This window comes from Lampetra fluviatilis, chromosome 67 (genome assembly GCF_964198595.1).
Source record: "Lampetra fluviatilis chromosome 67, kcLamFluv1.1, whole genome shotgun sequence".
In the NCBI taxonomy this organism is placed as follows: domain Eukaryota; kingdom Metazoa; phylum Chordata; class Hyperoartia; order Petromyzontiformes; family Petromyzontidae; genus Lampetra; species Lampetra fluviatilis.
The window spans coordinates 574,703-600,246 of NC_136341.1; the positions used below are offsets into that span (position 1 = coordinate 574,703).

Below are 25,544 nucleotides of genomic sequence, written 5' to 3' on the forward strand. Positions count from 1 at the left end.
CGGACGGACAAACGGACGCGGACGGACGGACGGACAAACGGTCGGACGATATAATCTATTGGTGGTCTGGTCCACTTCGTTCCTACCAGTATCAACCCTCCCCCTCATCACAGCTCCTCCTCCCTTAAATAGCAGCCCCGCCCCTCGTCACAGCCCCTCCCCCTAATGGTGGCCCCGCCCCTCGTCACAGCCCCTCCCCCTAATAGTGGCCCCGCCCCTCGTCACAGCTCATCCCCCCTTAAATAGCGGCCCCGCCCCTCACCTCCGTCTCTTTCTCACTCCGCCGACGATGGCGGCGATGTCGTCGTCGTCTCTCCGCCGCCGCTCCCCTCGTCACCATCCGCCGCCATCCTCGCCGCCCGCGCGGCCGAGCGAGGCGAGTGGCGGCGCGGCGCGACGGGGAGAGGCCGTGCGGTGCGATGGAGCCTCTCAGCCGCTCTCGAGAGCCTCCCGCGCGAGTCGGGAGGCGACGACGGGGAAGAAGCGGGCGGCCGGGAGCGCGGCGAGCGCTGAGGACGGCGGCCATTGTCTCCGGGGTGAGGAGGGAATCGGCGATTTTTGATGGCTCCGATGTTTCTCCTGACGCTGTTGCCTTTGAAGGGCGCAGCGGGGTGCGCCGTCTAACGATGAGTAAACTTCGCAGATTTTACCTCGCCAAGTCGAGGGCTGTTACAACAGGGGAGACCCGCGTCAGCGCTTTGCGCCATGTGCTCACGAGGAAGGCCCATGCACCGAAACGTCGCCTTTTGTGCGCGTGCTGTTTTCTTTACGTCTTATTTGACGCGGGTTGCGATTTAATCGAATTTCCTTAAAGTTTTCTTGTAAATCTGTTCAGAATTTCCCTGCCGCCTCGTCAGATTATTTTGGCGGCAAATTTTCTTCATAATTGCCGCGTCTTTTAACGGCTTGTTTATTATATTCGCTTCATACGATTCTCCATCGAAGTTTCGGTGATTTGCGAGCGACGCGAGTTTGCTTTGTGACTATTTTAAGAAACCCATCGCCAGTATTAGCCGCATCGATTAACGTCGCGTTTAGAGTAATGTTACTACAGGCGCCGACGTGCTATGAACCAGGCCTATTGCCCGAAACGTCGTCTTATTACATAGTGTACACCGTGTATTTAATACTGGGTTCTATGTCGACCCTGACGATGGCTGATGCTGCATATTTGGAGTCTACGTCTCTCATCACATTGGTTAGGAGATATCCTTTGGTTCTTTCGGTAAAGTCACGTATAAAGATACAATAATAAATTAAGTAATAGCATACGACGTTTCGATTGCTTGGGTTGCAAGAATAATTCCTGCAGTCACGAAAGCTCCAAAATTAAGATTGGCTAGGAGATGTTAACTACCTCGCCTGGTACACAGGAGGTCGTGGGTTCCATCCTGACCCTGACGATGCTGATGCTGATGCTGCTGCTGTAGATTTAGTCTGCGTCTCCGATGTTTCCCCCTCCACGTTTCCACGAGGCGATGATGACGATCGCCGCCGCCACTTGGTTGAGCGATCACTTGTGATGCCCAGGTCCACTTGTGGAAATGAGCTGCATAGGAGCTCAGCGGGGCCTTACAGCTGGTTACATACAAAACTATTTGAAGTAAAAATAAAAACCACTATTATTATTTAAACTGCATCATGCGGTCACACGCGCACGGTCTTGTCATTTGACACGGATCGTGTCGAGAGGTTCGTTGCCCGAAACGTCGTCGTTGTCGCAAGACCACGTGGACTTGCGTTGCTATTTATAATTTTAATATTTCGAGTTTTAATTTTCTTCATCTGGAGTGCGAGCTGTGGACACCCGTACGGGACACGTGGGTGAAAGAGCTTCGTGGCTTATCGGATTTCTCCCAGGATACGACGACGACCTTTTTTGGGTCCGCAGCATCACGATGGACGATAGAGACGACGTTTCGAGCAGTGACCCTTCTGCAGAAGCGCACATCCATGCCATGAATTATGGAAGGGGCTTTGTGCCATTTCAAGGCCTTAATCCAGCGGTTGATTGACCGTTCTCGGTCGCCGTGTTTTGTTTCGCCTGCTTAACATTCAAATCGTTGGGCTGTCGATATTTTTAGTGACGTGTTTATTCTACCAGGTAGGGGGCCACTGGGCTGCCCGTAGCCTTCACAATGTAACGGGCATCTCGACACACTGGTGGTGGTTCGTCATCGCGCACAAAGTTGTCGTGGCCAAATCACTATGAACGTGATGTCGATTCGAAATGTGGAGGCTGAAAATCCGTGCGTGAGACGCCGCAAACTCCAAATAAACAGCAGCAGCACGCGTCGTCACGGCTGGGGATCGAACCCACAAGCTCCTGTAGACCAAGCGAGGTAGTTAACATCTCCTACGCACCGTGATCAGGGAGACTCCAAATATAGAGCAATAGGCATCGTCAGGGCCGGGGATCGAACCCACGACCTCCTGTAGACTAGACGAGGCAGTTAACATCACCTAGCCACCGTGATCAGGGAGACTCCAAATATAGAGCAATAGGCATCGTCAGGGTCTGGATCGAATCTACGACCTCCTGTAGACCAGGCGAGGTGGTTAACATCTCCTACGCATCGTGATCAGGGAGACTCCAAATATAGAGCAATAGGCATCGTCAGGGTCGGGATCGAACCCACGACCTCCTCTAGACCAGTTCCTGGAGAGGGGAGTCCCCGGCCTGCTCGCTCTGCTGCTGGATGAATGTCCCCCCAGCGCCGTGCAGGGGGTGGTGCTAGTTCAGCTCCCTCACGGCCACCGCCCCGTGCTGCTGCTGCTGCTCCTCCGCTCGCGTCGAGTGATGAGAACACGTGACCAGTTCTGCTACCGAGTGACAGTGACGACGTTCAGCTCTGACGACGTCGAGGAGGAGGATGGGAGTGAGAAGTGCCGTGAGGCCCAGGGGAAGCGTGCGGGGGGGGGTGCTAGGCGGTGTGGGTAGTGAGTGTTAGGCGGTGTGGGTGGTGAGTTACGCGGTGTGGGTAGTGAGTGTTAGGCGGTGTGGGTAGTGAGTGTACGTAAACTGCGTTGCCAGTCTGTAGACAATCTGCCTGCGCTGCCGGTTCTGACCGCGTGGACTCGTCTGTAACCGCTGGCGTGGTGCGGTGTGGCGCGGTGTGTAGGGTGACTGGCGCTGGCCAGCGTGAAGGGACTGGCGGTGAGGCGGCGGTGGTGGACGTCTGGAGCTTGACCGGCTGTGTCACCGGCTCGTTGACACCAAGGTGAGGGGAGTGAACGGTGAAGCCGGGGTAATGTGAGGGTGAGGAAAGGTGGAGTGGTGAGGTGATAGTGGTGGGGTGGTGAGGGTGGAGTGAGGTGATAGTGGTGGGGTGGTAAGGGTGGAGTGAGGTGAGGAGGGGGAGTGGTGAGGGTGGAGTGAGTGAGCCCTGCCGTGAGGGCACCGTGTGTGATGGCACTTGTGATGATTGTGACGCTGCTTTTCCGATTTAATTGCTGAGGAAATGTCGTTACCTTGGAGATCTGAGCCGTCACGCGGTGCCCGTTACAGGGTATAGGGGTGTAGTGGGGTAGGGGTGTAGTGCTGTGGTGTGTAGGGTTGCAGCATTGAGAGAGGTTGGGTGGTCATGTTTGGCTCGAGGGAAGTTGGTGTCTGTCCGCTGCTCCGTGTTGCTCAGATCCGCCGCTCTGCGTTGTCCCCACAGGTGGCTCCGTCTCCACGCGGTGGCGGTGACGGTGACGAGGAGGAGGAGGAGGGAGCCGCGAGGCCCCCGGAGGTGAGTCCACGGCCGTGCTCGCTCCACTGCTGGATGTGAGGTCCGCCTGGCTTGGGACGTGGCGCTTGGTTAGCCATACTTCACCACGCCGGTCGGTGAAGAGGGAGTGTGTCCCTTCCCACGGGGACTAGCCGTGGGTTGACCGCTGTCCCGCCACTCGCTGGCTCCCTCACGGCTCCCCCCTACTCCTCCGCTAGCGTCGAGTGATGAGAACACATGACCAGTTCTGCTACCGAGTGACAGTGACGATGCTCAGCTCTGACGACGATGAGGAGGAGGGAGAGACCCCATGGGGCCGGTGGGGGGAGTGTGGTGTGCTAGGTGGTGTGAGGGGAGTGTGAGCGAGTGTGCGTTAGGGTGAGTGGGGTGTGTGGTGAGTGAGTTGTGAGAGTGTTAGGCCGAGTTTAGATGTGCGAGTGGGTAGTGAGTGAGTACACAAACCGCATTGCGCGTTGCCAGCGTGTAGACAATCGGCCTGCACTGCCAGTTCCTAGACTCGTCTGTAACCGCATGTGTGGTGTGTGGTGTGGTGTGTAGGGTGGTGTGGTGTGTAGGGTGGTGTGGCGTGGTGTGTAGGGTGGTGTGGTGTGTAGGGTGGTGTGGTGTGTAGGGTGGCTGGACTCGTCTGTAACGGCACGTGTGGTGTGTGTAGGGTGGCTGGCGTCGGCCACTGTGCAGGGACTGGCGGTGACGACGACAAGGCGATGGTGGTGGTGGTGGTGGGCGTCTGAAACTTGACCGGCTGTCACCGGCTCGTTGACACCGAGGTGAGGGAGGGAGGGATGAAGCGGGGTGAGGTGACCGTGAGAAGGAAGGGTGGAGTGAGGGGAGGGTACAGGGTGGAGCCATTTGAGGGTGGAATGAGGTGTGGAGGGTGGAGCCAGGTGAGGAGGGGGAGTGGAGCAGGGTGGAGTGGTGATAGTGGAGTGTGGAGCCAGGTGAGGGTGGTGAGGGTGGAGTGAGTGAGCCCTGCCGTGAGGGCACCGTGTGTGACGTCACTCGTGATGATTGTGACGCTGCTTTTCCGATTTAATTGCTGAGGAAATGTCGTTACCTTGGAGATCTGAGCCGTCACGCGGTGCCCGTTACAGGGGGTAGTGGGGTAGGGGTGTAGTGCTGTGGTGTGTAGGGCTGCAGCATTGAGAGGGGTTGGGTGGTCATGTTTGGCTCGAGGGATGTTGGTGTCTGTCCGCTGCGCCGCGTTGCTCAGATCCGCCGCTCTGCGTTGTCCCCACAGGTGGCTCCGTCTCCAGGCGGCGGCGGTGACGAGGAGGAGGAGGGAGCCGCGAGGCCCCCGGAGGTGAGTCCACGGCGGTGCTCGCTCCACTGCTGGATGTGAGGTCCGCCTTGCTTGGGACGTGGCGCTTGGTTAGCCATACTTCACCACGCCGGTCGGTGAAGAGGGAATGTGGCCCTTCCCACGGGGACTAGCCGTGGTTTGATGGCGGGGTGCCGACCGCTGTCCCGCCACTCGCTCCCCCCTACTCCTCCGCTAGCGTCGAGTGATGAGAACACATGACCAGTTCTGCTACCGAGTGACAGTGACGATGCTCAGCTCTGACGACGATGAGGAGGAGAGGCCCCGTGGGGCTGAGGGGGAGCGTGGGGCGGGGGGGAGTGGGTGGTGAGTGAGTGGCGTGGGTGGTGTGAGTGGTGAGCATTTGGGGATGAGTGGTGGGTGTTTAGGTGGTGTGTGAGTGAGTACACAAACCGCATTGCGCGTTGCCAGCGTGTAGACCATCGGCCTGTACTGCCAGTTCCTACTGCGTGGACTCGTCTAACGGCACGTGTGGCGTGGTGTGTAGGGTGCTGGCGCCGGCCTCTGTGCAGTGACTGGCGATGACGACGAGGTGGCGATGGTGGTGGACGTCCGGAACTTGACCGGCTCCCACCGGCTCGTTGACTCCGAGGTGAGGGAGGGAAGGGTGAAGCGGGGTGAGAAGGAAGGGTGGTGAGGGTGAGGAAGGGTGGAGCGAGGGGAGGGTGCAGGGTGGAGCCAGGTGAGGGTTGAGTGTGGAGGGTGGTGAGGGTGGAGTGAGGTGAGGAGGGGGAGTGGTGAGGGTGGAGTGAGTGAGCCCTGCCGTGAGGCACCGTGTGTGATGGCACTTGTGATGATTGTGACGCTGCTTTTCCGATTTAATTGCTGAGGAAATGTCGTTACCTTGGAGATCTGAGCCGTCACGCGGTGCCCGTTACAGGGTATAGGGGTGTAGTGGGGTAGGGGTGTAGTGCTGTGGTGTGTAGGGGTTGTGTAGAGTAGAGGGTTAGGGCTGTCGAGAGGGGATTGGTTGGGTGGTCAGGTTTCCATGTTGACCATGAGGGGGGGGCGTCTTTGACGCTCCGTCTCCATGTTGGAGTCTGTGTGCGCACTCCGCCGCTCTGCGTCGCTCAGATCCGCCGCTCCGCGTCTCCCCCGCAGGTGGCTCCGTCTCCGCGTGGCGGTCACGTGGAGGAGCTGCGAGTCCCCCTGAGGTGAGTCAACGGCCGTGCTCGCTCCGCTGCTGGACGCGAGGTCGTGTAGGACGTGGGGGCGCCTGTTTAGCCATTGGGGGGGGCTGATGGTGGGGTGCCAACCGCTGGCCCGCCACTCGCCCCCCCCCCTCTTCCTGCTAGCGTCGAGTGATGAGGACACGTGACCAGTTCTGCTACCGAGTGACAGTGACGACGTTCAGCTCTGACGACGATGAGGAGGGAGAGGCCCCGGTGGGGGGGGGGGGTGTGATGTGGGGAGTGGGTGTCTGTGCGAGCGTGTGGGGGGTGGGTTTCTGTGTGCGAGCGTGTGGGGGGTGGGTTTCTGTGTGCGAGCGTGTGGGGAGTGGGTGTCTGTGCGAGCGTGTGGGGAGTGGGTCTCTGTCTGCGAGCGTGTGGGGAGTGGGTGTCTGTGCGAGCGTGTGGGGAGTGGGTCTCTGTCTGCGAGCGTGTGGGGAGTGGGTGTCTGTGCGAGCGTGTGGGGGGTGGGTCTCTGTCTGCGAGCGTGTGGGGAGTGGGTGTCTGTGCGAGCGTGTGGGGGGTGGGTCTCTGTCTGCGAGCGTGTGGGGGGTGGGTCTCTGTCTGCGAGCGTGTGGGGGGTGGGTCTCTGTCTGCGAGCGTGTGGGGGGTGGGTCTCTGTGCGAGCGTGTGGGGGGTGGGTCTCTGTGCGAGCGTGTGGGGGGTGGGTCTCTGTCTGCGAGCGTGTGGGGAGTGGGTGTCTGTGCGAGCGTGTGGGGGGTGGGTCTCTGTCTGCGAGCGTGTGGGGGGTGGGTCTCTGTGCGAGCGTGTGGGGGGTGGGTCTCTGTGCGAGCGTGTGGGGGGTGGGTCTCTGTCTGCGAGCGTGTGGGGGGTGGGTCTCTGCGAGCGTGTGGGGGGTGGGTCTCTGTGCGAGCGTGTGGGGGGTGGGTCTCTGTGCGAGCGTGTGGGGGGTGGGTCTCTGTACGAGCGTGTGGGGGGTGGGTCTCTGTCTGCGAGCGTGTGGGGAGTGGGTGTCTGTGCGAGCGTGTGGGGGGTGGGTCTCTGTCTGCGAGCGTGTGGGGAGTGGGTGTCTGTGCGAGCGTGTGGGGGGTGGGTCTCTGTGCGAGCGTGTGGGGGGTGGGTCTCTGTGCGAGCGTGTGGGGGGTGGGTCTCTGTGCGAGCGTGTGGGGGGTGGGTCTCTGTGCGAGCGTGTGGGGGGTGGGTCTCTGTGCGAGCGTGTGGGGGGTGGGTCTCTGTGCGAGCGTGTGGGGGGTGGGTCTCTGTGCGAGCGTGTGGGGGGTGGGTCTCTGTGCGAGCGTGTGGGGAGTGGGTGTCTGTGCGAGCGTGTGGGGGGTGGGTCTCTGTCTGCGAGCGTGTGGGGAGTGGGTGTCTGTGCGAGCGTGTGGGGGGTGGGTCTCTGCGAGCGTGTGGGGGGTGGGTCTCTGTCTGCGAGCGTGTGGGGGGTGGGTCTCTGTCTGCGAGCGTGTGGGGGGTGGGTCTCTGTCTGCGAGCGTGTGGGGGGTGGGTCTCTGTGCGAGCGTGTGGGGGGTGGGTCTCTGCGAGCGTGTGGGGGGTGGGTCTCTGCGAGCGTGTGGGGGGTGGGTCTCTGTCTGCGAGCGTGTGGGGGGTGGGTCTCTGTCTGCGAGCGTGTGGGGGGTGGGTCTCTGTCTGCGAGCGTGTGGGGGGTGGGTCTCTGTGCGAGCGTGTGGGGGGTGGGTCTCTGTCTGCGAGCGTGTGGGGGGTGGGTCTCTGTCTGCGAGCGTGTGGGGGGTGGGTCTCTGTGCGAGCGTGTGGGGGGTGGGTCTCTGTGCGAGCGTGTGGGGGGTGGGTCTCTGTCTGCGAGCGTGTGGGGGGTGGGTCTCTGTCTGCGAGCGTGTGGGGAGTGGGTGTCTGTGCGAGCGTGTGGGGGGTGGGTCTCTGTCTGCGAGCGTGTGGGGGGTGGGTCTCTGTGCGAGCGTGTGGGGGGTGGGTCTCTGTCTGCGAGCGTGTGGGGAGTGGGTGTCTGTGCGAGCGTGTGGGGGGTGGGTCTCTGTCTGCGAGCGTGTGGGGAGTGGGTGTCTGTGCGAGCGTGTGGGGGGTGGGTCTCTGTCTGCGAGCGTGTGGGGGGTGGGTCTCTGTGCGAGCGTGTGGGGGGTGGGTCTCTGTCTGCGAGCGTGTGGGGAGTGGGTGTCTGTGCGAGCGTGTGGGGGGTGGGTCTCTGTCTGCGAGCGTGTGGGGAGTGGGTGTCTCTGCGAGCGTGTGGGGGGTGGGTCTCTGTGCGAGCGTGTGGGGGGTGGGTCTCTGTCTGCGAGCGTGTGGGGAGTGGGTGTCTGTGCGAGCGTGTGGGGGGTGGGTCTCTGTCTGCGAGCGTGTGGGGAGTGGGTGTCTGTGCGAGCGTGTGGGGGGTGGGTCTCTGTCTGCGAGCGTGTGGGGGGTGGGTCTCTGTCTGTGCGAGCGTGTGGGGGGCACAGTCATATCGCAGCGGTTTGCAGCGCACCAACCCGGCGACCCGAGTTTGACTCCTGGCCATGGCCACCAACACCGGTGACGATTCTCTGAACCGGTCCTTGGCCTTCCCCTAGGTCGACTCGGCTTCAAATAAATACCCGGTGTGTAATCAACATCACCACCACCGCCGCTCTGTGCAGGCAGCGGTGGTGGTGCGGTGGTAGCGTGGTGACTAACGCCCCGGCGTCTGTGTGTGTGAGGGCAGCAGGAGGCCGTGATGGGTTCTGGTGCTCGTGGACAACCCGACCGGTGAATCTCCACCGACTCCAATCGCCGCTTGCCGCGTGCTGCCACGGTGAGCGATGGGGTCTGTGTGTGGCGGGGCGTCTGTGTGTGGCGGGGCGTCTGTGTGTGGCGGGGCGTCTGTGTGTGGCGGGGCGTCTGTGTGTGGCGGGGCGTCTGTGTGTGGCGGGGCGTCTGTGTGTGGCGGGGCGTCTGTGTGTGGCGGGGCGTCTGTGTGTGGCGGGGCGTCTGTGTGTGGCGGGGCGTCTGTGTGTGGCGGGGCGTCTGTGGCTATGCGCAGTCGGTTCCATAACGCGGTGGTGGTTGTTGAACGCTGTGTGATGGAAACGCCGCGTAGTAATCAACAATGTAGGGGGTAAAACAGTCTCGTGGTAACGCGCGAGGCCATAATGTGCGTTCTGGGTTGGGTCGCCTAATTAAGTTGTGAGAGGGAGAATACAGCATTCTAGACGTTATCTCATTAACATTTCTGAATCGCGAAATGTACTTCCACGTAAAATGAGTAACAGCGGCTACAGATCATTGGAATATATTCACGGGCTCCAAACCCAAAAAGCCCGTGTGGCTGACACTGCCGCTGCTACTGCTACGTGTTGAACTGAAGGTGAAACACTGCTACTGCTACGTGTTGAACTGAAGGTGAAACACTGCTACTGCTACGTGTTGAACTGAAGGTGAAACACTGCTACTGCTACGTGTTGAACTGAAGGTGAAACACTGCTACTGCTACGTGTTGAACTGAAGGTGAAACACTGCTACTGCTACGTGTTGAACTGAAGGTGAAACACTGCTACTGCTACGTGTTGAACTGAAGGTGAAACACTGCTACTGCTACGTGTTGAACTGACGGTGAAACACTGCTACTGCTACGTGTTGAACTGAAGGTGAAACACTGCTACTGCTACGTGTTGAACTGAAGGTGAAACACTGCTACTGCTACGTGTTGAACTGAAGGTGAAACACTGCTACTGCTACGTGTTGAACTGAAGGTGAAACACTGCTACTGCTACGTGTTGAACTGAAGGTGAAACACTGCTACTGCTACGTGTTGAACTGAAGGTGAAACACTGCTACTGCTACGTGTTGAACTGAAGGTGAAACACTGCTACTGCTACGTGTTGAACTGAAGGTGAAACACTGCTACTGCTACGTGTTGAACTGAAGGTGAAACACTGCTACTGCTACGTGTTGAACTGACGGTGAAACACTGCTACTGCTACGTGTTGAACTGAAGGTGAAACACTGCTACTGCTACGTGTTGAACTGAAGGTGAAACACTGCTACTGCTACGTGTTGAACTGAAGGTGAAACACTGCTACTGCTACGTGTTGAACTGACGGTGAAACACTGCTACTGCTACGTGTTGAACTGAAGGTGAAACACTGCTACTGCTACGTGTTGAACTGAAGGTGAAACACTGCTACTGCTACGTGTTGAACTGACGGTGAAACACTGCTACTGCTACGTGTTGAACTGACGGTGAAACACTGCTACTGCTACGTGTTGAACTGACGGTGAAACACTGCTACTGCTACGTGTTGAACTGACGGTGAAACACTGCTACTGCTACGTGTTGAACTGACGGTGAAACACTGCTACTGCTACGTGTTGAACTGACGGTGAAACACTGCTACTGCTACGTGTTGAACTGACGGTGAAACACTGCTACTGCTACGTGTTGAACTGACGGTGAAACACTGCTACTGCTACGTGTTGAACTGACGGTGAAACACTGCTACTGCTACGTGTTGAACTGACGGTGAAACACTGCTACTGCTACGTGTTGAACTGACGGTGAAACACTGCTACTGCTACGTGTTGAACTGACGGTGAAACACTGCTACTGCTACATGTTGAACTGACGGTGAAACACTGCTACTGCTACGTGTTGAACTGACGGTGAAACACTGCTACTGCTACGTGTTGAACTGACGGTGAAACACTGCTACTGCTACGTGTTGAACTGACGGTGAAACACTGCTACTGCTACGTGTTGAACTGACGGTGAAACACTGCTACTGCTACGTGTTGAACTGACGGTGAAACACTGCTACTGCTACGTGTTGAACTGACGGTGAAACACTGCTACTGCTACGTGTTGAACTGACGGTGAAACACTGCTACTGCTACGTGTTGAACTGACGGTGAAACACTGCTACTGCTACGTGTTGAACTGACGGTGAAACACTGCTACTGCTACGTGTTGAACTGACGGTGAAACACTGCTACTGCTACGTGTTGAACTGACGGTGAAACACTGCTACTGCTACGTGTTGAACTGACGGTGAAACACTGCTACTGCTACGTGTTGAACTGACGGTGAAACACTGCTACTGCTACATGTTGAACTGACGGTGAAACACTGCTACTGCTACGTGTTGAACTGACGGTGAAACACTGCTACTGCTACGTGTTGAACTGAAGGTAAAACACTGCTACTGCTACGTGTTGAACTGATGGTGAAACACTGCTACTGCTACGTGTTGAACTGACGGTGAAGGTGAAACACTGCTACTGCTACGTGTTGAACTGACGGTGAAACACGCAGGGCCAGAACGCGGTGGTGGGTGGTGTCCAGAAGCAGCATCCCCATTGCCTCTGCTACGATTGCGATGACGGTGCTACGCCTAATTCCTACTTTGCATTAGTGAAAGCTGCCCGCTAGGGGAGAACGGAGACAGTGCCACACTAACAGGTCCCTGCGCGGTGGGCTGGTAGGAACGAATAACCAAATAATATAAACATCATGTATTATGACACTTGTTTAGCCAGGAGAGCCTCACTGAGTGTAAAGGTTTGTGTAGGGTCCTGCCAAGTGTTTGCAGTAGGGGGCGATGTTGCTACACCTAATCGGGCATCGGACGGACGATATAATCTATTGTAGGCTGGTTCACTTCGTTCCTACCAGTAAAACTACTACTACCAGCTGGTGTTTCACCCTTTCTGGCAGTAAAACAGGGGAGGGGTGTTGAGATGTTTAAACACCAAATAGAAACCTTGTTCAAGGCATCGAGTGTTGCATATTCACCACACACGACTTGTGGTGAACATGCACCACGCACATGCGCTGGTAATCTATGATGCGGTGTCTTTGAATGCACCGATTGGCCTCCGTCAGAGACCGCCGATACATAAAGATGATCAGAGCATGTTCCGCGTGTGGTTAATGCACTAAACTTGATCGCTTGCATCAGCTTTGTGGTTGGTGTGAGAACATCTTGACAACTCCTGTTTAATTGCCACAAAGGGTAAAACATGTTGTTATTTTGACACTAGCAGATCCATTTGTACGTTTAGTGCACGTTGAACTTCTGTCGCACCGTACGTAGCCAACCGTGCTAATGTAAAGGGTGCAGGGAAGGACGATAAACTAAACACAAAGTTTGATGGCTGAGCGTGCGGGGTGGGGGGGGGACCCACTGGTGGGCGATGGTGGTGTGGGATGATGATAACCCAAAGTCGCGAGGTGGGCGTGGGCCGTTACGGTCACATGGCGCCCTCCCATGATGCCGCTTTGTCATAGTTACTCTGACCACAGCGCGACGCTTCACGCACACCCCGATTGACCCACGGGGGCTTCGCGCACACACCCGAGTTGACCCACGGGGGCTTCGCGCACACACCCCGAGTTGACCCACGGGGGCTTCACGCACACACCCCGAGTTGACCCACGGGGGCTTCACACACACACCCCGAGTTGACCCACGGGGGTGTGTGGTGTGTGTGGTTTGGGAGAGCCGGCTACCTCCCCGCTGCTGGCGCCGCTCCGTCTGCGCGTGGATCGTTGCGGCAAACGTGCTTCGTGTGCCGTGCGAGGGTGGCGGCGGTGACGACGTCTGGGCTTTGTGTCGTTACTCCGGGCAGGCGACACGGTGGAGGCGTGACGACGGAGGTGATGGCTGCCGATGGAAGTGACGCCACAGGCGGCGATTCGGATGATGGTGATGATGGTGGCGACGCCGGAGGAGGTGGTGAAGACTGACGTCGTGAACCAGCATCGATGAGCTTCTCACAAAGGGGGAGGGAGCTTGTTGGCCGATGAAATGTTGAGAAAATCAATAAAACAACTAGTCAGCAACTACCACTGTGTGAAGCGGTTTATTAACTTGTCTCTAGTCGCGATGCTGCTCTGGTGACCTGCACGTGTGGATGGCGGCAGCGTTGCTGCTGCTGCGAGCTCCACTATCAACAACGTGACGTCCACTAAAGCTGGGCCCGACTGCGTTGTCTACTCACTCGGCACGAGAGCACGCAACTCGTACACACACCCACGCCGGGGCACAACCACATCACGACACGGCCTTGACGGCTCACCTGCCCACTCGCCCACCTGCTCGTCAACTTGTCCATCCACGGACCCACCCATTCATCCAGTCACCCATTCAGCCACTCGCCCACGCGCTCCACCCTATTGATATAAAGGAACACGCTTTAAAGTGTACAGGGCAGCTTCGAAATACTGAAGTTTTAAATCAATTTATTGAGTACTCTCTTTACTACCCGGCTTTGTCCGAGACTTGGAGTCTTGGATTGATACACGGCCTACGAGGAGGGGGGGGATGTGTGACGTCGGCAGGCACATTGCGTGACGCTGCTGCATGCAAAGCCTCTTTGTATACTTATTGTGTTGTGTACAGTCTGGAAGCTACCCACATGCCACATTTAAAGTGTGTTGCATGTTGGGAAGTTATCTAAACATTTCGAACGGACACATTCACAAATTTCCCTTCTAGATGAATGCGGTGTAAAGGTTCTTGTAACTCGAGTCATTGGTGATCAATATGCGTACGTTGTGGTGTTCAGTCGGGGTACAAGTGCGTGTTTTTAGTTGGGTATGAAACGCAGCACCACATTGCTCCACGGTAAAGTTTGTCCGGGGTGAGCTGGCGCGAGAGTGGATGTGTCGTTAAACCCGCCACCACCAGCCACGCGGCCAATCTGCCAGGGAGGTTCGTCACGTAAACAAAACCGTGGCGAGTTAAACCCACGACTACGACATTTACACGATTACTCCAAGACGGAGGTACTCTGCAAACCTACCGGCTACCTTCAGAGATTTGTTCATGAAGCCGTTCAGATGAATGAACACAAACTTCAACCGAGAGGATGGGTACGAACTGAGCAATCAATGGGAGGACGTAATTAACCAGGTTCGAGAAAGAGGGCGTGGCTAAGGGCGGAGAGAGCTGGGGCTGGCTATAAGCCGGACCCCTGAACGGGTCCGTCTGCTGTTGTATTCTCGAAGACCTGAAGCTGTCGCCCTGAAGACCCGAAGCCGTCACCTGAAGAGGAGCCCGAAGCTGGGACCCGGACCCCAGCCAGGGTCGGGTCGAAGTCTGCCTCCCCAGTGTGTTGGGGCGCGTCAGCCCGGAGGGTACACCTCCGTAGAGTATCGGGTGGAAGGGGCCGCTACTCCTTCGCGTGAAAGTCTATTGTTATAATAAACGTGTTGCTTCTAGTAAAGTATCGCTCTCCCTTCTACCCACTACACAAGTGGAGTGGGTTAAATTCAGGTGCACGCTGGACTATTATCTAAACACAACGGGTAACTCTTAACATTAACAGGATAACGACATAGGGTGGTGGTGACCACCGTCCCTAACTTAGCCAACACGGGGATACTACTACATCACTGGACCCGAGACCGAGGATCGTAGATGGTGGCTTCATCCCAGAGTTGGCCCAGCAGACAGCCCAGAGCTCTCCGTCCACGCCCCGCTTGCAACACCTCCGGCGTGGCCGCCTCCGCCCCAGGCCACGCCCCCTTCCCGATCCTTCGGGAAGACCCGAACCCCAACCACGTGACCCCCCTTTATCTGGTCACGTGTCCTGTTGGGTCCACGCAGAGTGTCAGGGCCCGACACGACCCCGTGACACCCGCCACGAGCCGGTAGGGTCGTGTCGTTCTCCGACACTGCACAAGGTGAGGAACCACAGCGCTCCTCTCTTCCCCCGTCGGCTCTGGCGAGTATTCCGCTACGGGGCGAGCGAGAGACGCAGAGGGACAGGCGGCGAACGGGGGGGGGGGGGTTCCCGGCGGTGATGGCGCTGGTGCCGTGCCCCCCCCGGGGGTCCCGGCGCTGGTGCCGTGCGGCTGAACCCTCCCCAGCACTGCAGGAAGTGGCGGCCGCGGAGAGGCCCGAGGGGAGAGGCCCGAGGGGAGAGGCCCGAGGGGAGCGGCCCGAGGGGAGCGGCCCGAGGGGAGCGGCTGCTCCTCCGGGACGTGGGTGGCGATGCCAGCGGCCGGCGTTGGGACGAGGTGGGCGCTACCTGGGGTAGCCCACTCGCCGGGCTGGGGCTTGCCGGGGGTAGAGGGCGGTGGTGGCGGCGGTGGCGGTGGTGGCGGGGGTGGTGGTGGTGGCGGTGGTGGCGGGGGTGGTGGTGGTGGCGGGGGTAGAGGGTGGTGGCGGTGGTGGCGGCTGCGTGTCCCTGGGGGAGCCTCCCAGAGAGTGGCTACACGGCGTTGTAGGCGGCGGGGCCAGGCAGTGGAAACTTGCCGTGCTCCATCTCCTCACCGTCGTCCCCCTCCTCCTCAGCGTCAAGGTCGTCCTCCACGCTGGGGCCCAGCACCCAGTCTACGGGGTGGGGGGGAGATGGGGGAGGGGTAAGGGGGGGGGGGTGACGTGTTCAGGCGCACACTTTAGCCACGCTCTCGTTGCGCAACTGCTCGCTCAGATGCCGGACAAAGCAGTCGCAGGGAGACTGAGGAGGTCAACTAAAAACGACTCAACGATTTTGTACGCTCCAAATGTACAGCAGCAGCGGCGGCAGGGATCGTCAGGGTCGGGATCGAACCCACGACCTCCTGCATACCAGGCGAGGTAGTTTACACCGCCTGAGCTGCTGGTGAAAGTAAAACGACGATCAGACGCTCACCCCTCCCGCTCGCCCCCCGCCTCGCGTCAACTGAACGAGCAGCGAGATTAATAATCCGGCTCTGGTTTTCCACGCTGCAACTGGGTCAAGGTGGGGATGTCGTGGGGGTGGGGGTCTCAGCCCGCTACCGTCACGTGGTCGTCAGTGGGGGACAGGGGGAGGGGCGGGGCAGTCCGCTACCGTCACGTGGTAGTCAGTGAGGGACAGGGGGAGGGGCGGGGCAGCCCGCTACCGTCACGTGGTAGTCAGTGAGGGACAGGGGGAGGGGCGGGGCAGCCCGCTACCGTCACGTGGTAGTCAGTGGGGGACAGGGGGAGGGGCGGGGCAGCCCGCTACTGTCACGTGGTAGTCAGTGGGGGACAGGGGGAGGGGCGGGGCAGCCCGCTACCGTCACGTGGTAGTCAGTGAGGGACAGGGGGAGGGGCGGGGCAGCCCGCTACCGTCACGTGGTAGTCAGTGGGGGACAGGGGGAGGGGCGGGGCAGCCCGCTACTGTCACGTGGTAGTCAGTGGGGGACAGGGGGAGGGGCGGGGCAGCCCGCTACCGTCACGTGGTAGTCAGTGAGGGACAGGGGGAGGGGCGGGGCAGCCCGCTACCGTCACGTGGTAGTCAGTGAGGGACAGGGGGAGGGGCGGGGCAGCCCACTACCGTCACGTGGTAGTCAGTGGGGGACAGGGGGAGGGGCGGGGCAGCCCGCTACTGTCACGTGGTAGTCAGTGGGGGACAGGGGGAGGGGCGGGGCAGCCCGCTACTGTCACGTGGTAGTCAGTGGGGGACAGGGGGAGGGGCGGGGCAGCCCGCTACCGTCACGTGGTAGTCAGTGGGGGACAGGGGGAGGGGCGGGGCAGCCCGCTACCGTCACGTGGTAGTCAGTGGGGGACAGGGGGAGGGGCGGGGCAGCCCGCTACCGTCACGTGGTAGTCAGTGGGGGACAGGGGGAGGGGCGGGGCAGCCCGCTACTGTCACGTGGTAGTCAGTGGGGGACAGGGGGAGGGGCGGGGCAGCCCGCTACCGTCACGTGGTAGTCAGTGGGGGACAGGGGGAGGGGCGGGGCAGCCCGCTACCGTCACGTGGTAGTCAGTGGGGGACAGGGGGAGGGGCGGGGCAGCCCACTACCGTCACGTGGTAGTCAGTGGGGGACAGGGGGAGGGGCGGGGCAGCCCGCTACTGTCACGTGGTAGTCAGTGGGGGACAGGGGGAGGGGCGGGGCAGCCCGCTACTGTCACGTGGTAGTCAGTGGGGGACAGGGGGAGGGGCGGGGCAGCCCGCTACCGTCACGTGGTAGTCAGTGGGGGACAGGGGGAGGGGCGGGGCAGCCCGCTACCGTCACGTGGTAGTCAGTGGGGGACAGGGGGAGGGGCGGGGCAGCCCGCTACCGTCACGTGGTAGTCAGTGGGGGACAGGGGGAGGGGCGGGGCAGCCCGCTACTGTCACGTGGTAGTCAGTGGGGGACAGGGGGAGGGGCGGGGCAGCCCGCTACCGTCACGTGGTAGTCAGTGGGGGACAGGGGGAGGGGCGGGGCAGCCCGCTACCGTCACGTGGTAGTCAGTGGGGGACAGGGGGAGGGGCGGGGCAGCCCGCTACCGTCACGTGGTAGTCAGTGGGGGACAGGGGGAGGGGCGGGGCAGCCCGCTACTGTCACGTGGTAGTCAGTGGGGGACAGGGGGAGGGGCGGGGCAGCCCGCTACCGTCACGTGGTAGTCAGTGGGGGACAGGGGGAGGGGCGGGGCAGCCCGCTACCGTCACGTGGTAGTCAGTGAGGGACAGGGGGAGGGGCGGGGCAGCCCACTACCGTCACGTGGTCGTCAGTGGGGGACAGGGGGAGGGGCTTTACATCTCCATCATGGAGATGGCTGACAAAGTCATTCGATTTAGAACGGCTGCTACTTTTTGTGTTTAGTTTGTTGTTGTTGTGGTTAGTTTGTTGTTGTGTTTAGTTTGTGTTGTTGTGGTTAGTTTGTTGTTGTTGTGTTTAGTTTGTTGTTGTTGTGTTTAGTTTGTTGTTGTTGTGTTTAGTTTGTTGTTGTTGTGTTTAGTGTGTTGTTGTTGTGTTTAGTTTGTTGTTGTTGTGTTTAGTTTGTTGTTGTTGTGTTTAGTGTGTTGTTGTTGTGTTTAGTTTGTTGTTGTTGTGTTTAGTTTGTTGTGTTTTGTGTGTTGTTGTTGTGTTTAGTTTGTTGTTGTTGTGTTTAGTTTGTTGTTGTTGTGTTTTGTGTGTTGTTGTTGTGTTTAGTTTGTTGTTGTTGTGTTTAGTTTGTTGTTGTGTTTAGTGTGTTGTTGTTGTGTTTAGTGTGTTGTTGTTGTGTTTAGTTTGTTGTTGTTGTGTTTAGTTTGTTGTTGTTGTGTTTAGTTTGTTGTTGTTGTGTTTAGTTTGTTGTTGTTGTGTTTAGTTTGTTGTTGTTGTGTTTAGTGTGTTGTTGTTGTGTTTAGTTTGTTGTTGTTGTGTTTAGTGTGTTGTTGTTGTGTTTAGTTTGTTGTTGTGTTTAGTTTGTTGTTGTTGTGTTTAGTGTGTTGTTGTTGTGTTTAGTTGTTGTTGTTGTTGTTGTGTTTAGTGTGTTGTTGTGTTTAGTTTGTTGTTGTTGTGTTTAGTTTGTTGTTGTTGTGTTTAGTTTGTTGTTGTGTTTAGTTTGTTGTTGTTGTGTTTAGTGTGTTGTTGTGTTTAGTGTGTTGTTGTTGTTGTGTTTAGTTTGTTGTTGTTGTGTTTAGTTTGTTGTTGTTGTGTTTAGTGTGTTGTTGTTGTGTTTAGTTTGTTGTTGTTGTGTTTAGTTTGTTGTTGTTGTGTTTAGTTTGTTGTTGTTGTGTTTGTTTGTTGTTGTTGTGTTTAGTTTGTTGTTGTTGTGGTTAGTTTGTTGTTGTTGTGTTTAGTTTGTTGTTGTTGTGTTTAGTTTGTTGTTGTTGTGTTTAGTTTGTTGTTGTTGTGTTTAGTTTGTTGTTGTTGTGTTTAGTTTGTTGTTGTTGTGTTTAGTTTGTTGTTGTTGTGTTTAGTTTGTTGTTGTTGTGTTTAGTTTGTTGGTGTTGTTGTGTTTAGTTTGTTGTTGTTGTGTTTAGTTTGTTGGTGTTGTTGTGTTTAGTTTGTTGTTGTTGTGTTTAGTTTGTTGTTGTTGTGTTTAGTTTGTTGGTGTTGTTGTGTTTAGTTTGTTGTTGTTGTGTTTAGTTTGTTGTTGTTGTTGTGTTTAGTGTGTTGTTGTTGTGTTTAGTTTGTTGTTGTTGTGTTTAGTTTGTTGTTGTTGTGTTTAGTTTGTTGTTGTTGTGTTTAGTTTGTTGTTGTTGTGTTTAGTTTGTTGTTGTTGTGTTTAGTTTGTTGTTGTTGTGTTTAGTTTGTTGTTGTTGTGTTTAGTGTGTTGTTGTTGTGTTTAGTTTGTTGTTGTTGTGGTTAGTTTGTTGTTGTTGTGTTTAGTTTGTTGTTGTTGTGTTTAGTTTGTTGTTGTTGTGTTTAGTTTGTTGTTGTTGTTGTGTTTAGTTTGTTGTTGTTGTGTTTAGTTTGTTGTTGTTGTGTTTAGTTTGTTGTTGTTGTTGTGGTTAGTTTGGTGTTGTTGTGTTTAGTTTGTTGTTGTTGTGTTTAGTTTGTTGTTGTTGTGTTTAGTTTGTTGTTGTTGTTGTGTTTAGTTTGTTGTTGTTGTTGTGTTTAGTTTGTTGTTGTTGTGTTTAGTTTGTTGTTGTTGTTGTTGTGTTTAGTTTGTTGTTGTTGTTGTGTTTAGTTTGTTGTTGTTGTGTTTAGTGTGTTGTTGTGTTTAGTTTGTTGTTGTTGTGGTTAGTTTGTTGTTGTTGTGTTTAGTTTGTTTTTGTTGTGTTTAGTTTGTTGTTGTTGTGTTTAGTTTGTTGTTGTTGTTGTGTTTAGTTTGTTGTTGTTGTGTTTAGTTTGTTGTTGTTGTGTTTAGTTTGTTGTTGTTGTTGTGGTTAGTTTGGTGTTGTTGTGTTTAGTTTGTTGTTGTTGTTGTGTTTAGTTTGTTGTTGTTGTGTTTAGTTTGTTGTTGTGTTGTGTTTTGTTTGTTGTTGTTGGTTTGTGTTTTGTTTGTTTGTTGTTGTGTGTTGTTGTGTTGGGGGGGGGGGGGGGGGGGGGGGGGGGGTGGGGGGGGGGGTGGGGGTTGTTGTTGGTGGGGGGGGTGTGGTGTGGGTGTGTGTGTTGGGGGTGTGTGGTTGTGTTGTGTTAGTTGTGTTGTTGTTGTGGTTAGTTGTTGTTGTTGTGTTTTGGTTGTTTGTGTTGTGTGTTTAGTTTGTTTTTGTTGTGTTTAGTTTGTTGTTGTTGTTGTGTTTAGTTTGTTGTTGTTGTGTTTAGTTTGTTGTTGTTGTTGTGTTTAGTTTGTTGTTGTTGTGTTTAGTTTGTTGTTGTTGTTGTGTTTAGTTTGTTGTTGTTGTGTTTAGTTTGTTGTTGTTGTGTTTAGTTTGTTGTTGTTGTTGTGTTTAGTTTGTTGTTGTTGTTGTTGTGTTTAGTTTGTTGTTGTTGTTGTGTTTAGTTTGTTGTTGTTGTTGTTGTGTTTAGTTTGTTGTCCTTCCACCGCTCCCTCCGCTCCAGCTCCTCTGCTTAGTGCGGTTGGCTACGTACAGTGCGAAAGAAGTTCAACAAACACTCGCACAGACTCACAGACTCACATAGTCACTCACTGACTCACATAGTCACTCACAGACTCACATAGTCACTCACAGAGTCACATAGTCACTCACAGAGTCACATAGTCACTCACAGAGTCACATAGTCACAGAGTCACATAGTCACTCACTGACTCACAGACTCACATAGTCACTCACTGACTCACAGACTCACAGACTCACAGACTCACATAGTCACTCACTGACTCACAGAGTCACTCACTGACTCACAGACTCACATAGTCACTCACAGACTCACATAGTCACTCACTGACTCACAGACTCACAGACTCACATAGTCACTCACAGACTCACATAGTCACATAGTCACTCACTGACTCACACTCACATAGTCACATAGTCACTCACTGACTCACAGACTCACATAGTCACTCACTGACTCACAGACTCACAGAGTCACTCACTGACTCACAGACTCACAGAGTCACTCACTGACTCACAGACTCACAGAGTCACATAGTCACTCACTGACTCACAGACTCACAGACTCACATAGTCACTCACTGACTCACAGACTCACATAGTCACTCACTGACTCACAGACTCACAGACTCACATAGTCACTCACTGACTCACAGACTCACAGAGTCACATAGTCACTCACTGACTCACAGACTCACAGACTCACATAGTCACTCACAGACTCACAGACTCACAGAGTCACATAGTCACTCACTGACTCACAGACTCACAGACTCACAGACTCACATAGTCACTCACAGACTCACAGACTCACAGGCTCACATAGTCACTCACAGACTCACAGACTCACATAGTCACTCACTGACTCACAGACTCACATCGTCACTCACTGACTCACAGACTCACAGAGTCACATAGTCACTCACTGACTCACAGACTCACAGACTCACATAGTCACTCACTGACTCACAGACTCACATAGTCACTCACTGACTCACAGACTCACAGACTCACATAGTCACTCACTGACTCACAGACTCACAGACTCACATAGTCACTCACTGACTCACAGACTCACATCGTCACTCACTGACTCACATAGTCACTCACTGACTCACAGACTCACATAGTCACTCACTGACTCACAGACTCACAGACTCACATAGTCACTCACTGACTCACAGAGTCACTCACTGACTCACAGACTCACAGACTCACATAGTCACTCACTGACTCACAGACTCACATAGTCACATAGTCACTCACTGACTCAAAGACTCACAGAGTCACATAGTCACTCACTGACTCACACTCACATAGTCACATAGTCACTCACTGACTCAGACTCACAGACTCACATAGTCACTCACTGACTCACAGACTCACATAGTCACTCACTGACTCACAGACTCACAGACTCACAGACTCACAGAGTCACTCACTGACTCACAGACTCACATATGCACTCACAGACTCACAGAGTCACTCACTGACTCACAGACTCAGATAGTCACATAGTCACTCACTGACTCACAGACTCACAGAGTCACTCACTGACTCACAGACTCACAGACTCACATAGTCACTCACTGACTCACAGAGTCACATAGTCACTCACTGACTCACAGACTCACATCGTCACTCACTGACTCACAGACTCACAGACTCACAGAGTCACTCACTGACTCACAGACTCACAGAGTCACATAGTCACTCACTGACTCACAGACTCACATCGTCACTCACTGACTCACAGACTCACAGACTCACATAGTCACTCACTGACTCACAGACTCACATAGTCACTCACTGACTCACAGACTCACAGACTCACATCGTCACTCACTGACTCACAGACTCACATCGTCACTCACTGACTCACAGACTCACAGAGTCACATAGTCACTCACTGACTCACAGAGTCACTCACTGACTCACAGACTCACAGACTCACATAGTCACTCACTGACTCACAGACTCACAGACTCACATAGTCACTCACTGACTCACAGACTCACATAGTCACTCACTGACTCACAGACTCACATAGTCACATAGTCACTCACTGACTCAAAGACTCACAGAGTCACATAGTCACTCACTGACTCACAGACTCACAGACTCACATAGTCACTCACAGACTCACACTCACATAGTCACATAGTCACTCACTGACTCACAGACTCACAGACTAACATAGTCACTCACTGACTCAGACTCACAGACTCACATAGTCACTCACTGACTCACAGACTCACAGACTCACATAGTCACTCACTGACTCACAGACTCACAGACTCAGATAGTCACATAGTCACTCACTGACTCACAGACTCACATAGTCACATAGTCACTCACTGACTCACAGACTCACAGACTCACATAGTCACTCACTGACTCACAGACTCACAGAGTCACATAGTCACTCACTGACTCACAGACTCACAGACTCACATAGTCACTCACAGACTCACAGACTCACATAGTCACTCACAGACTCACAGAGTCACATAGTCACTCACTGACTCACAGACTCACAGACTAACATAGTCACTCACTGACTCACACTCACATAGTCACATAGTCACTCACTGACTCACAGACTCACAGACTCACATAGTCACTCACTGACTCACATAGTCACATAGTCACATAGTCACTCACTGACTCACACTCACATAGTCACATAGTCACTCACTGACTCACAGACTCACAGACTCACATAGTCACTCACTGACTCACAGACTCACATAGTCACATAGTCACTCACTGACTCACAGAGTCACATAGTCACTCACTGACTCACAGAGTCACATAGTCACTCACTGACTCACAGACTCACAGACTAACATAGTCACTCACTGACTCACACTCACATAGTCACATAGTCACTCACTGACTCACAGACTCACAGACTCACATCGTCACTCACTGACTCACAGACTCACATCGTCACTCACTGACTCACAGACTCACAGAGTCACATAGTCACTCACTGACTCACAGAGTCACTCACTGACTCACAGACTCACAGACTCACATAGTCACTCACTGACTCACAGACTCACAGACTCACATAGTCACTCACTGACTCACAGACTCACAGACTCACATAGTCACTCACTGACTCACAGACTCACATAGTCACATAGTCACTCACTGACTCAAAGACTCACAGAGTCACATAGTCACTCACTGACTCACAGACTCACAGACTCACATAGTCACTCACAGACTCACACTCACATAGTCACATAGTCACTCACTGACTCACAGACTCACAGACTAACATAGTCACTCACTGACTCAGACTCACAGACTCACATAGTCACTCACTGACTCACAGACTCACAGACTCACATAGTCACTCACTGACTCACAGACTCACAGACTCAGATAGTCACATAGTCACTCACTGACTCACAGACTCACATAGTCACATAGTCACTCACTGACTCACAGACTCACAGACTCACATAGTCACTCACTGACTCACAGACTCACAGAGTCACATAGTCACTCACTGACTCACAGACTCACAGACTCACATAGTCACTCACAGACTCACAGACTCACATAGTCACTCACAGACTCACAGAGTCACATAGTCACTCACTGACTCACAGACTCACAGACTAACATAGTCACTCACTGACTCACACTCACATAGTCACATAGTCACTCACTGACTCACAGACTCACAGACTCACATAGTCACTCACTGACTCACATAGTCACATAGTCACATAGTCACTCACTGACTCACACTCACATAGTCACATAGTCACTCACAGACTCACATAGTCACATAGTCACTCACTGACTCACAGACTCACAGACTCACATAGTCACTCACTGACTCACAGACTCACAGAGTCACATAGTCACTCACTGACTCACAGACTCACAGACTCACATAGTCACTCACAGACTCACAGACTCACATAGTCACTCACAGACTCACAGAGTCACATAGTCACTCACTGACTCACAGACTCACAGACTAACATAGTCACTCACTGACTCACACTCACATAGTCACATAGTCACTCACTGACTCACAGACTCACAGACTCACATAGTCACTCACTGACTCACATAGTCACATAGTCACATAGTCACTCACTGACTCACACTCACATAGTCACATAGTCACTCACTGACTCACAGACTCACAGACTCACATAGTCACTCACTGACTCACAGACTCACATAGTCACATAGTCACTCACTGACTCAAAGACTCACAGAGTCACATAGTCACTCACTGACTCACACTCACATAGTCACATAGTCACTCACTGACTCAGACTCACAGACTCACATAGTCACTCACTGACTCACAGACTCACATAGTCACTCACTGACTCACAGACTCACAGACTCACAGACTCACAGAGTCACTCACTGACTCACAGACTCACATATGCACTCACAGACTCACAGAGTCACTCACTGACTCACAGACTCAGATAGTCACATAGTCACTCACTGACTCACAGACTCACAGAGTCACTCACTGACTCACAGACTCACAGACTCACATAGTCACTCACTGACTCACAGACTCACAGAGTCACATAGTCACTCACTGACTCACAGACTCACATCGTCACTCACTGACTCACAGACTCACAGACTCACAGAGTCACTCACTGACTCACAGACTCACAGAGTCACATAGTCACTCACTGACTCACAGACTCACATCGTCACTCACTGACTCACAGACTCACAGACTCACATAGTCACTCACTGACTCACAGACTCACATAGTCACTCACTGACTCACAGACTCACAGACTCACATCGTCACTCACTGACTCACAGACTCACATCGTCACTCACTGACTCACAGACTCACAGAGTCACATAGTCACTCACTGACTCACAGAGTCACTCACTGACTCACAGACTCACAGACTCACATAGTCACTCACTGACTCACAGACTCACAGACTCACATAGTCACTCACTGACTCACAGACTCACAGACTCACATAGTCACTCACTGACTCACAGACTCACATAGTCACATAGTCACTCACTGACTCAAAGACTCACAGAGTCACATAGTCACTCACTGACTCACAGACTCACAGACTCACATAGTCACTCACAGACTCACACTCACATAGTCACATAGTCACTCACTGACTCACAGACTCACAGACTAACATAGTCACTCACTGACTCAGACTCACAGACTCACATAGTCACTCACTGACTCACAGACTCACAGACTCACAT

The 25,544-nt window shown here is 54.4% G+C and overlaps 1 long non-coding RNA gene across 2 annotated transcripts; it reads left to right on the plus strand.

Moving 5' to 3' along the window:
• Nucleotides 1-259: 259 nt before the first annotated feature.
• Nucleotides 260-12,972, plus strand: LOC144952341 (uncharacterized). 2 transcript variants are annotated; one of them, XR_013640611.1, is made up of 9 exons: nucleotides 260-536; nucleotides 3,123-3,221; nucleotides 3,663-3,734; nucleotides 4,387-4,501; nucleotides 4,972-5,034; nucleotides 5,540-5,644; nucleotides 6,154-6,206; nucleotides 8,854-8,943; nucleotides 12,756-12,972. It is a non-coding gene; the product is annotated as an uncharacterized LOC144952341 (long non-coding RNA). The 2 variants fall into 2 exon arrangements; XR_013640612.1 differs by having other exon boundaries at nucleotides 260-376.
• Nucleotides 12,973-25,544: the final 12,572 nt, after the last annotated feature.